General features: G+C 43.7%; 1 long non-coding RNA gene across 1 annotated transcript; it reads right to left on the bottom strand.

The window, feature by feature from the left end:
- Positions 1 to 1630: 1630 nt before the first annotated feature.
- LOC136943658 (uncharacterized) lies at positions 1631 to 2115 on the bottom strand. Its single transcript, XR_010876703.1, has 2 exons — positions 1918 to 2115; positions 1631 to 1733 (listed from the first exon to the last, which is right to left on the bottom strand). It is a non-coding gene; the product is annotated as an uncharacterized lncRNA (long non-coding RNA).
- Between the last annotated feature and the right edge of the window lie 10790 nt (positions 2116 to 12905).

Here is a 12905-nt window from a genome sequence, read left to right as displayed (position 1 = left end):
TATCTTTCTTCAAGGACCTGCCAGGCACCTCGATACGCATCTTCCGAGTCTCTATAAAAGAATCCTTCAACAGCCTTTAGAGCTTCTCCGGCCAGGTAGTTTTTCAAGTAAAACATCTTCTCATTTGCTAGAGTTACTTTGCGGTCAATGAGGGCTGTGAATGACATCTTCCAGTTGACAAACTTTAGTGGATCACCAGTGAAAATAATTGGTTCTGGAACAGGAAGTCGACTTAAACTTAAGGAGTTTACTAATGCTTGGGCTAAGCTCACAGTCTCTTGACTAGTCTTCACCTCAGGAGAGGTTTGTTGGTGCTGGAATGGCTCTGCCTTAGGATTTAGCTGGAATCTGTTATTACACTCCTCTGCACCAAACTCTGTTTCATTTTCACCTCTGTTGTAATCTTCAGGATTGTCCTCAAAATCATTGTATGCCTTTACACGAGCTGCAGCTACTTTAACTTCTTTATCTGCTTGTAGCATCTGAAGCTTTGTTTTCTCCTCATCAAGTCTTAAAGACATCTCAGTTTCTTTCTGTTTAATTTCTGCTTGCATTTTTACTTCGTTAAGCTTCCAGTCAGTCTCTATTTTGCGCAGTTTTGCTTGCTGATCATATATTTCTTGCATGGCTTTTGCTTGCTCTATTTTGGCTGCAAGTTCTGCTTCTGCATCAGCTCTCCTACTGGAAGCCGAGGAGGTCTTTGACTTAATCTCATGGGATATATTAGTATCTTGAGATGACTCTGACACGACTGTATCTGTGTTTGTACAACCAAAAACAGATTCATACTCATCTTTGTTTAACATTTGTCTAACTCTTTCTTTGACAGTTTCTTCATTTTGAGTATCATCTAATGTTTCTAATCGTTTGCTCCCCACATCACATATTTCTGTAGTGAGCGTGGTGCAGGTATCCATTCTTTTAATAATCTCTGGTGTTGTAGTTTGATTGCGTAACAAGGGGGCATACTCTTGGCTAACTATATCTTGTCTGTTTTGAACGTCTCTCTGGATTTGGTCAAGATCTTCACCTGAGCAGAAAGTTTTTAATGTAGACCTAGTTTCTTTAGCTAATTGCTTCCAGGAGTCATAAGCCTTGTTAAAAGCCTTCTCGTGTTTCTTCGATTCCTGGTTACGCATCTCTAGGCCTTTCTTTGTAAGACTTCCCTTTCGTGAACTTGATCTTATTTGTTGCGTTTCTGAAGGACAGTTAGATTCCTCTGCAGAGGCTGACATTTCCCTAACTTGTGCTGCTGTTTGCATAATTGTGTCTTTCTCCATTTGTCTGTCTTTAATTTTAAATAGGGTACTGACCTACTCGTATCAGACATCTATTTTGACACTCCAATATTTAACAAACAGGAAACAATCTTTTGTGCAACACCATAAGTCAGACATTCAAACTTTTCAAATACCTAGCCACGTAAATACAGCTAATACAACTCTGCATTAACGTATATTAAACTTATCAAAGCACCAAATGAATAGGACCTGCTTTCAGTCTTTGTTGAACCGATCTTGCTACTCCAACGTCGAGTCTTGTTGAAGCGTTTACTCCAACGTCGAATCTTGCTGAAGCGTCGAGTTTTACTGTTAGCAACCCCTTGACGGAAGTACGAGGAGGCAGAGGGTTCTCACTGATGTCTTTATTAGCTATCGCCGTTCGACGTTGATTTCTTTGTAGTACTATGCATCAACATACATCGTACACGAAGACTTCTAGACACCGTAAAACTACACAAAGAATACACAAATACAACAATGTAAATACACATATAGCACAAAGGAAATCATGTCTCGAAACATGTGCTACTATTACAAACATGTGATCATGTCTCGAACATGTGCTACAACTACATTCAATTATACGTGCGGAGGTAAAATATTACAAGACAAGTTTGACACATATACAAATTACCTCGCTCCGCTTTCCAAAGGGAAACCATACAAATGTAGACTCATGTTCACCACACGACCATCCATAAACGAAATGCTGCTCCTTATAACAACGTCTGCATTAAACTTCTTTCAGGTAATTTAGCGCTTCACAGCTGCACGCACCTTACGTGATGACGTAAGTCAGCCCAGAAACATCAAAACAAAAAGCCGGTCATTACATAGGGAATATTATTACTTTGAGACACAGTGAAAATCCACTTAACCAGATTTTTGGCATGGCATTTGCCAAAATGTGATTGCTTCGCTGCAACCACATCCAAAGGCAGGTGAACCATGCGACCCGTCTGGTGTCGACACCTCCGTTGACTGTCTTGCGATGAGATAGCTCCCTCTGGTGCTGACAAATAGCATCAAATATTTTGAGAGGGATTTCTATAGGCCTACTGGAAAAAATCACACTTCAAAGACGTATGGCCTTTTAAGCATCCTAAAGGCCTATGAAACTGAATAAATTATCATTTATTAACAGACATGAATATGCTATTGCTTAAAACAATTCATGCAAAAAGAGAGAGACTATAAAAGTCTGCATTCACTATCTTCCATCGGTATACTGAACTCCCTGAATCCTCGGCGCATGGCACGGATGTGAGCGATAGCGTGAGTCTAGACAAGGGCTCTCATAAAATCAGCCGTTAAAATACTGAGGAGATTACACGCCTATCGGGATCAAGGCAGCGCCCAATGAGTAATGGGTCTTAAAACATTAGAAGTGGATGTGTCTGGGAGAAGGATACCAGTCTTGGTATGCTCCTCGGCATTTTTTTTTAAAGGGCCTCGGTTATAAATCAATGCCCTTTTAGCCACACCATTTTATGTTCTGCTGGTTTATGGTTATTCATTGTACGCCCATTCAGTTTTGAATCAAGATGATTTTAACGCATGCTGATTTGAATACATGCAACCCTAAAACAGTGCTGTCTTTGGTGATCATGAATCTGTGGACTAATTGGCCGTACCCTCTTATCTTTGTTGCTGGACAGGAGCTGCCTGCAGTTCCTACTCCCCAACTTTGTAAAGCATGTAACAACAGATAGGCATATCAGTGGGACACTCAGGCCTGCATCATTTGGTACCATAACAGGTCACTCAAAGAGGTGTGAGATACATCAACGAAAACTTTTTTTCAGCAACTTTTATGTTGTCATGGCCCGGGGTAAACAAAGTCGTGGACGCAGTTCGACAGTGACGGCGAGCACAGACGCAACAATTGCAGAATAGGCCTGCTGAGTACAAATCGACATTCTTACCACTCACGGACAGCGTTTACCACAAAACAACTCTCTCTAAGTTCTTGTGTCGACTATTAGATATCACTCAATATATAAAACACTTATAATATCACCCGCAGAGTTTGAAGGTAAGTTGATTTAACTATTAACAATAAAAACAAGGATTAAACTATTTTCAGAAATCAATGATTACCTAAAATAGGATCACAGTTCGCGCAGATGGGTTTTCGTGAAATTTCGTAAAAAATGTCAAATGTTGAACCTCATCAAATAGTCCACGGTCAATGTGATCCTTTAGAGTGATCAATAAATAATTTTTGTCTTTCCATCAATCAATAAATATGGCTAGTATGTGTCCTAATGTAGACGTGATTTGGACGGTAAGTGAGTCTGATCTGCTCTGTGTCGGTTCCAGTCATGTTACGACGTAGCGCCCGCCTGGTGACAGGTGGGTCCTACCAGCAGTCTGATGACTCTGACAGCAGCTCCACCAGCCTCTCCTGTAGACAAAGCCCTGTCCACAAGTAAGTGTGTGTGCGTGTGTGTTTACACGTGAGGGTGTGTAGATTTTTTTTGTAACAGTTCCCGACACATTTACCTGTAGACACTGTATACATTTTTGTAAACTAACTTCCCCTCCCTTCAACCCCATCCACCCCTCTCCCAGGGCAATCCATAAAAGGAGGAATAGGACCTTCTCTGACTCTTTAAGCACCAGCTCATCCTATGCTGGCCTCTCCCACTCCGCTAACGAGCCAATCTCGAATGGACAGCAGTGCAGAGGTAGATTTGCACTGACAGCTGACATCACTTCCTGCATTTCACCTGTTCTGATGACCACCACCATAGATATATATATATCTATCACCACCACCACTCCTTCCTGTCCCCTTGACCCACTTCCTGTCTGTATGTCCTTCAGGTATGGCTGGGGCGCTGAGAGCAGCCTCTGGTGGACCCTGCGCCCCTGTGTTCGTCCAGACCACTGCCTCAGCCAGGACCCCTCACTGCCTCTCCAGCTCATCTGGTCCCAGCAGCAGCTCCACCTCTGGCAGCAGCCTCTGTGAGTAGAGCTGCACAGGAGTAACACTGTGGGCCCAGTGTGTGTATTCCTGCTCTGTAATGTTATCATTCACGGCAAGACATTACACAGGAGCACAAGAGTGTCTCTTCCCTCTTCTGTATTTAGTTATGAGCGTACCTGCACCATGCCGCACGCGGTGTTCGGTTGGTGCTGCGGTCAACAAAGCTGTTCTGGACCTCCTTCTTATCTCCTTATTCACTGTCGGTCAGTGGAACGCTCAACCTCTCCAATCTTTACATTCAGGCAGGGGCGTAGGTTTCATTATGTCTACCACTTTTTGAAAATGGCAAATCACACACAGTTTTTATTAAGAGAATACAGTGAAGGGCTGCATACAAAATGATGTCCCACCCACAATTGAGAACAAACCTGCACCCCTGCATTCAGGAATCCTATGGCCAAACCATCATTTTCAACAATGTACTTACACATTAGATTGAATTCAACACTTCCCTTCTCTCTCCCTCATCACCAGGATTGTGGTACATGTACCCAGTACTGACTTACGTGTTTACTCTGCCTCTGAAGATTACGGTAGGTCCAGATACAGGCATGGTAGGCTCTCTGTCTGCATCTATGGTTCTCCTACCCACCAGATTGGAAGACAAATGTATCTTCTCCCTACAGGATAGAACCATATCTACAAATCTCCCTGTTACTGATTCCACTCTAGAAAAACAACTCACCAACATTCTGGTGAGGCAGACTCCACCACACATAAGACAAACTCAGGATAGATTTGACAGACTCTCATATAACTAGTTTCCTTGTCTAACCTCTTGTTTATGTGTGCATGTGTGTTAAAGACACAAATGGAACTCCTGCAACAAAAAGCTTTTGAGGTACTGAATGTCTTGAATGTCTTGAATGCTTGTCTGTTGGATTTTCGATGGACTGTTTATTATTAAGGGAGCTAGAAGGTGTCTGGTCTTTCTGAGAGTGTATTTGTTTCTCCTGCAGAGAGACCTTGAACTTCAGAAGGTGCAATACCTTTCAGAGGTAGGGGAACTGAACAGCTTCTGCCTGCATCATTCTTTTTGATCTGTTCTATATCTTGATATCCAAATGTTCTGGCTCTAATTTTACAGTGGCTGCAGACTGATGTGAAGGATATCCAAATTAGACTTGAGAAGTGAGTCTCCCACATGTTTGTGTGTGCGCACGTGCATATGTGTGTGTGTGTGCATGTGAGTTCATCTCCAAGGCGCAAGATATGATTTCTGCTTATTTGTCCAGTTTAGGAAACTAGAGATTTGATTGAGTTGCATGGTGTTTTGTGTAGGCTGGACACAGACCTGAGTCGACAGATGTCAGACATCCATTCCATTACCACAACACTACGACAGAGGATGGAGGAACGGGAGATCAACACTGTCAAGGTACAGGACACACACACACACAACCTTAATTTTAACAGATCAAAAATGTTACAATGTTCTACTTGAGATAAGATGTTTGTTGATGTAAACTTCTCCTTTTCGGTGTCTTCTGCAGCTCCATCAGGCCCAAATGCCCTTGACTCCCCCAGGCCCGGCCGCTTCCCCCACCAGCAGCATCACCCCTGAAATGGAGACAGAGCTGGACAAGTGGCTCTCCAGAAAAAACAACCAGGTAACACAGGTCTCAGAAGGGTTTGGAGGAGGGAATTTAACCTGGGTTTACCTGATAGAATGTTCAGGACTCTAATCAGACTGGACATAGCGCACATTTTGTCCTAAAGTATTAACGTTTGTTTGTTTTTGAACAGTATCGTGACATGCAGCCCAATTGGCAGGATTGGGTTCGATCACAGGCCGACAAAATGGCTGACTTTGCCATTGAGTCCCAAGGTTTGTGATGTCACTGTTGCCTCAGCATCCAGTTTTGTTGGTCCATCTCATGTCTTCACAGCATCGCGTGCTTGTCCCTGCGTTTAGGTGCCAGTGTCTTACAGGCCTCTGAGACCTACCAGAAACGTTCCACATGTTTGAAGTTTTTTGGCATTCCTCTGTTTTATCCATCGGAGTCACCTCGGACAGTCCTTCAGGTACCTACTCACCTCTCCTTCTCTCCATCTTTCTGGTCTGTCACTCTTAAAGTATTGTCTGCTAGTCTGCTGCTTGTCTGGAAGACATATTTTGCCATTTTCATTCCATCGCTTCCCCCCCCCCCCCTGCTGTCTCTTTCCCCTCAGGGTAACCATGTGATGAAGCCTGGACGCTGCTGGCCCATGCCAGGGTCTCAGGGCTTTTTGGCAATCTCCCTGTCTCACCCAATCGCAATTAGCCACGTCACTCTTGACCACCTCCCTCGCTACAACCACCCGACCGGCGAGATCCACAGCGCCCCCAAGGACTTCCTGGTCTACGTGCGTGTGCTTTCAGAGAACCTTTCAGAGAACCTTTTAGAAACGTTAACAATGTGGCATGAAACACAAAGCTGATGTCTTGTTTTAAGTCATTTCTTCCCCCTCTGTCTCCATCTTTCCCTCTCCTCTCCTCCCTTCCCATTGTTCGCTCTCTCAGGGCACATCTGTTGAAGGTGGAGAAAAGACTCTTCTAGGAACTTTCACGTACGACAAGGATGGAGACTCCAGCCAGACCTTCCAGATTCCTGTTAGTAACACCACACTGAACAAACTGCATGTAACAGAATACAAGTAACGTTTATGTGAAAGGATTCCTATGATTTATCTATGATAACCTTGAGAGTTTAGGCTGGTTTAGGTGCAGTTCTATAGGCCTATGTGAAGCCCTCTGTTACAGAGGTCTCTTGTAAAAAGATCTGTAGAAATACTATCTGATTTGATTTAAATCTATGATTTAACTATACTCCGCCCCCCTCCATCTTCTCTCAGAGCGCTGACGGTACCGTGTATCATTCTGTGGAGCTGCGTGTCCTCAGTAACTGGGGCAACCAGGAGTACACCTGCCTGTACCGCTTCCGTGTACATGGTCAGACCCCCCGCAGCTCCTGAGCCCCCCTGCCTGCCACGCCCCATCACACCACTCTATGTCTTGCCTCAATGTATTTTTGCTAAACAAAAAATTAAACATTATTACAAAAACTTTCAAATTAAGATTTCATTCTGTGGAAATCAGATGTGGACTTGATCTTGTGTCTTGATACTCCTTAAGCATGGTCTGGGTATAGGTCTGTTCTGGGTCTAAACTCGCTGCTGCTTCAAAAATGGAAACTCCCCCGGAAGTATTGTGGAAGACACCATCACCCCTGCACCTCTCCAAAAAAGTGTTTATGTGAATATTTTGGAACTGATATATATTTATACTTTGCTTGAGTGCAAAATATAAACCATTCAATAAATTTACACCACAAGTTAAAATACACATTATCTTCAGTGGTAGTTTTTTATAAAAAAATGTCCTCTTCAATTATAACCCCCCTTTCTCAGAATCAGAATCAGAATTGAGTTTAATCGCCAAGTATAAGTGGTCACAAACAAGGAATTTACTTTCGTGGGCAGGTGCAAACAGTGACCATTTAAACATAATGACAACAAAAAGAAAATGTAGAAAATGTGCAAGAAAATAAAATAAACTACTGGCAGAGCTATACAATATAATATAAAATAAAAATATAATATAAAATAAAGTTACAATATATATAAAATAAAAAATTCAATAATATAGAATACAAATAATACGGAATATGTTAGAGTGTATAAGGTAAGTGACAGAGTGTCAGTGTCAGTTTGGGGCCTTGTTATAAAGGCTAGCAGCGGAAGGAAAGAAACTGTTCTTGTGGCGTGAGGTTTTGGTCCTGATGGACCGCAGCCTTCTGCCGGAGGGGAATGGTTGAAACAGTGTGTCCAGGGTGGGAGGAATGTTCTGCCTAAGAACATGTTTTATATGTTACTAGCAAATACATGATGTCTTGTTTTATACATTATTTGTGCAGTCTTGAATTCTACCAAATCCATGAACTTCAACGCCTGATTAAACAGCATGTTAGTGTGTTAGCAAAATTCTACAATGTCTCCAGTCCTCATGGCCCTTGTTTGTGGGATGCACTCTGAGTGTATGTTTCTTTTGTACACATTTACATTTTACATTTACATTTAGCAGACGCTCTTATCCAGAGCGACTTACAGTAAGTACAGGGACATTCCCCCGAGGCAAGTAGGGTGAAGTGCCTTGCCCAAGGACATAATGTCATTTTGCACAGCCTGGAATCGAACCTGCAACCTTCTGATTACTAGCCCGATTCCCTAACCGCTCAGCCACCTGACTCCCACATTACCCCACACGTCTACACAGTAATTCAGATACGGTCAAAAAAGTGAACAATTCAGAGAGTACAATACTGTGATCTTCACCAGGAGATGAAGCGTAACTTGTGATGTATGATGCTTTGTGACCTTCATCCTGATGATTGTGCTGAGTTTGAAGCCTATCGGGATCAAGGCAGCTCCCAATTCGTAATGGGTCTTAAAACATTAGAAGTGGATGTGTCTGGGAGAAGGATACCAGTATTGGTATGCTCCTCTGCATTTTTTTTTTGCAGGGCCTCGGTTATATATCAATTCCCTTTTTGACACACCATTGTATGTTCTGCTGGTTTATGGTTATTCATTGTACGCCCATTCGGTTTTGAATCAAGGTGATTTTAACGCATGTTAATTTGCATGCAAAAAACTGTGCTTTCTTTGGTGATCATGAATCAGTGGACTAATTGGCCGTACCCTCTGATCTTTATTGCTGTACAGGAGCTGCCTGCAGTTCCTACTCCCCAACTTTGTAAAGCATGTATAACGACAGATATCAGTGGGACATTCAGGCCTGCATCACTTGGTACCATAACAGGTCACTCAAAGAGGCGTGAGACACATCAACGAAAACTTTTTTCAGCAACTTTTATGTTGTCATGGCCCCGGGTAAACAAAGACGTGGACGCAGTTCGACCGTGACGGTGAGCACAGACGCAACAATTGCAGAATAGGTCTACTGAGTGCAAATCGACATTCTTACCACTCACGGACAGCGTTTACCGCAAAACAACTCTCTCTAAGTTCTTGTGTCGACTATTAGATATCACTCAATATATAAAACACTTATAATATCACCCGCAGAGTTTGAAGGTAAGTTGATTTAACTATTAACAATAAAAACAAGAATTAAACTATTTTCAGAAATCAATGATTACCTAAAATAGGATCACAGTTCGCGCAGATGGGTTTTCGTGAAATTTCGTAAAAAATGTCAAATGTTGAACCTCATCAAATAGTCCACCGTCAATGTGATCCTTTAGAGTGATCAATAAATAATTTTTCTCTTTCCATCAATCAATAAATATGGCTAGTATGTGTCCTAATGTATACGTGATTTGGACACGGTAAGTGAGTCTGATCTGCTATGTGTGTCGGTTCCAGTCATGTTACGACGTAGCGCCCGCCTGGTGACAGGTGGGTCCTACCAGCAGTCTGATGACTCTGACAGCAGCTCCACCAGCCTCTCCTGTAGACAAAGCCCTGTCCACAAGTAAGTGTGTGTGTTTGTGTGTGTGAGTGTGCACGTGAGGGTGTGTATGCTTTTATTTTGATACAGTTGCCATGCATTTACCTGCAGATGCTGTAGAATTTTTGTAAACTAACTTCCCCTCCCTTCAACCCCATCCACCCCTCTCCCAGGGCAATCCATAAAAGGAGGAATAGGACCTTCTCTGATTCCTTAAGCACCAGCTCATCCTATGCTGGCCTCTTCCACTCCGCTAACGAGCCAATCTCGAATGGACAGCAGTGCAGAGGTAGATTTGCACTGACAGCTGACATCACTTCCTGCATTTCACCTGTTCTAATGACCCCCAACACCAACACTCCTTCCTGTCTCCCTTTACTCACTTCCTGTCTGTCCGCCAGGCATGGCTGGGGCACTAAGAGCAGCCTCTGGTGGCCCCTGCGCCCCTGTGTTCGTCCAGACCCCTGCCTCAGCCAGGACCCCTCACTGCCTCTCCAGCTCATCTAGTCCCAGCAGCAGCTCCACCTCTGGCAGCAGCCTCTGTGAGTAGAGCTGCACAGGAGTAACACTGTGGGCCCAGTGTGTGTATTCCTGCTCTGTAATGTTATCATTCACGGCAAGACATAAAAGCATGAGAGTTTACAGTGTCTCTTCCCTCTTCTGTATTTAGTTATGAGCGTACCTGCACCATGCCGCAAGCTGTGTTCTGTTGGTGCTGCTGTCAACAAAGCTGTTCTGGACCTCCTTCATATCTCCTTATTCACTGTCGGTCAGTGGAACGCTCAACCTCTCCAATCTTTACATTCAGGCAGGGGCGTAGGTTTCATTATGTCTACCACTTTTTGAAAATGGCAAATCACACACAGTTTTTATTAAGAGAATACAGTGAAGGGCTGCATACAAAATGATGTCCCACCCACAATTGAGAACAAACCTGCACCCCTGCATTCAGGAATCCTTTGGCCAAACCATCATTTTCAACAATGTACTTACACATTAGATTGAATTCAACACTTCCCTTCTCTCTCCCTCATCACCAGGATTGTGGTACATGTACCCAGTACTGACTTACGTGTTTACTCTGCCTCTGAAGATTACGGTAGGTCCAGATACAGGCATGGTAGGCTCTCTGTCTGCATCTATGGTTCTCCTACCCACCAGATTGGAAGACAAATGTAACTTCTCCCTACAGGATAGAACCATCTCTACAAATCTCCCTGTTACTGATTCCACTCTAGAAAACCAACTCACCAACATTCTGGTGAGGCAGACTCCACCACACATAAGACAAACTCAGGATAGATTTGACAGACTCTCATATAACTAGTTTCCTTGTCTAACCTATTGTTTATGTGTGCATGTGTGTTAAAGACACAAATGGAACTCCTGCAACAAAAAGCTTTTGAGGTACTGAATGTCTTGAATGTCTTGAATGCTTGTCTGTTGGATTTTCGATGGACTGTTTATTATTAAGGGAGCTAGAAGGTGTCTGGTCTTTCTGAGAGTGTATTTGTTTCTCCTGCAGAGAGACCTTGAACTTCAGAAGGTGCAATACCTTTCAGAGGTAGGGGAACTGAACAGCTTCTGCCTGCGTCATTCTTTTTGATCTGTTCTATATCTTGATATCCAAATGTTCTGGCTCTAATTTTACAGTGGCTGCAGACTGATGTGAAGGATATCCAAATTAAACTTGAGAAGTGAGTCTCCCACATGTTTGTGTGTGCGCACGTGCATATGTGTGTGTGTGTGCATGTGAGTTCATCTCCAAGGCGCAAGATATGATTTCTGCTTATTTGTCCAGTTTAGGAAACTAGAGATTTGATTGAGTTGCATGGTGTTTTGGGTAGGCTGGACACAGACCTGAGTCGACAGATGTCAGACATCCATTCCATTACCACAACACTACGACAGAGGATGGAGGAACGGGAGATCAACACTGTCAAGGTACAGGACACACACACACACAACCTTAGTTTTAACAGATCAAAAATGTTACAATGTTCTACTTGAGATAAGATGTTTGTTAATGTAAACTTCTCCTTTTCGGTGTCTTCTGCAGCTCCATCAGGCCCAAATGTCCTTGACTCCCCCAGGCCCGGCCGCTTCCCCCACCAGCAGCATCGCCCCTGAAATGGAGAAAGAGCTGGACAAGTGGCTCTCCAGAAAAAAACACCAGGTAACACAGGTCTCAGAAGGGTTGGGAGGAGGGAATTTAACCTGGGTTTACCTGATAGAATGTTCAGGACTCTAATCAGACTGGACATAGCGCACATTTTGTCCTAAAGTATTAACGTTTGTTTGTTTTTAAACAGTATCGTGACATGCAGCCCAATTGGCAGGATTGTGTTCGATCACAGGCCGACAAAATGGCTGACTTTGCCATTGAGTCCCAAGGTTTGTGATGTCACTGTTGCCTCAGCATCCAGTTGTGTTGGTCCATCTCATGTCTTCACAGCATCGTGTGCTTGTCCCTGCGTTTAGGTGCCAGTGTCTTACAGGCCTCTGAGACCTACCAGAAACGTTCCAAATGTTTGAAGTTTTTTGGCATTCCTCTGTTTTATCCATCGGAGTCACCTCGGACAGTCCTTCAGGTACCTACTCACCTCTCCTTCTCTCCATCTTTCTGGTCTGTCATTCTTAAAGTATTGTCTGCTAGTCTGCTGCTTGTCTGGAAGACATATTTTGCCATTTTCATTCCACCGCTTCACCCCCCCCCCCTGCTGTCTCTTTCCCCTCAGGGTAACCATGTGATGAAGCCTGGACGCTGCTGGCCCATGCCAGGGTCTCAGGGCTTTTTGGCAATCTCCCTGTCTCACCCAATCGCAATTAGCCACGTCACTCTTGACCACCTCCCTCGCTACAACCACCCGACCGGCGAGATCCACAGCGCCCCCAAGGACTTCCTGGTCTACGTGCGTGTGCTTTCAGAGAACCTTTCAGAGAACCTTTTAGAAACGTTAACAATGTGGCATGAAACACAAAGTTGATGTCTTGTTTTAAGTCATTTCTTCCCCCTCTGTCTCCATCTTTCCCTCTCCTCTCCTCCCTTCCCATTGTTCGCTCTCTCAGGGCACGTCTGTTGAAGGTGGAGAAAAGGCTCTTCTAGGAACTTTCACGTACGACAAGGATGGAGACTCCAGCCAGACCTTCCAGATTCCTGTTAGTAACACCACACCGA

The sequence above is a fragment of the Osmerus mordax genome, chromosome 5 (genome assembly GCF_038355195.1).
Source record: "Osmerus mordax isolate fOsmMor3 chromosome 5, fOsmMor3.pri, whole genome shotgun sequence".
In the NCBI taxonomy this organism is placed as follows: domain Eukaryota; kingdom Metazoa; phylum Chordata; class Actinopteri; order Osmeriformes; family Osmeridae; genus Osmerus; species Osmerus mordax.
The sequence above is the reverse complement of the archived record's forward strand: the minus strand, read 5'-3'. Positions and strand labels throughout refer to the sequence as shown.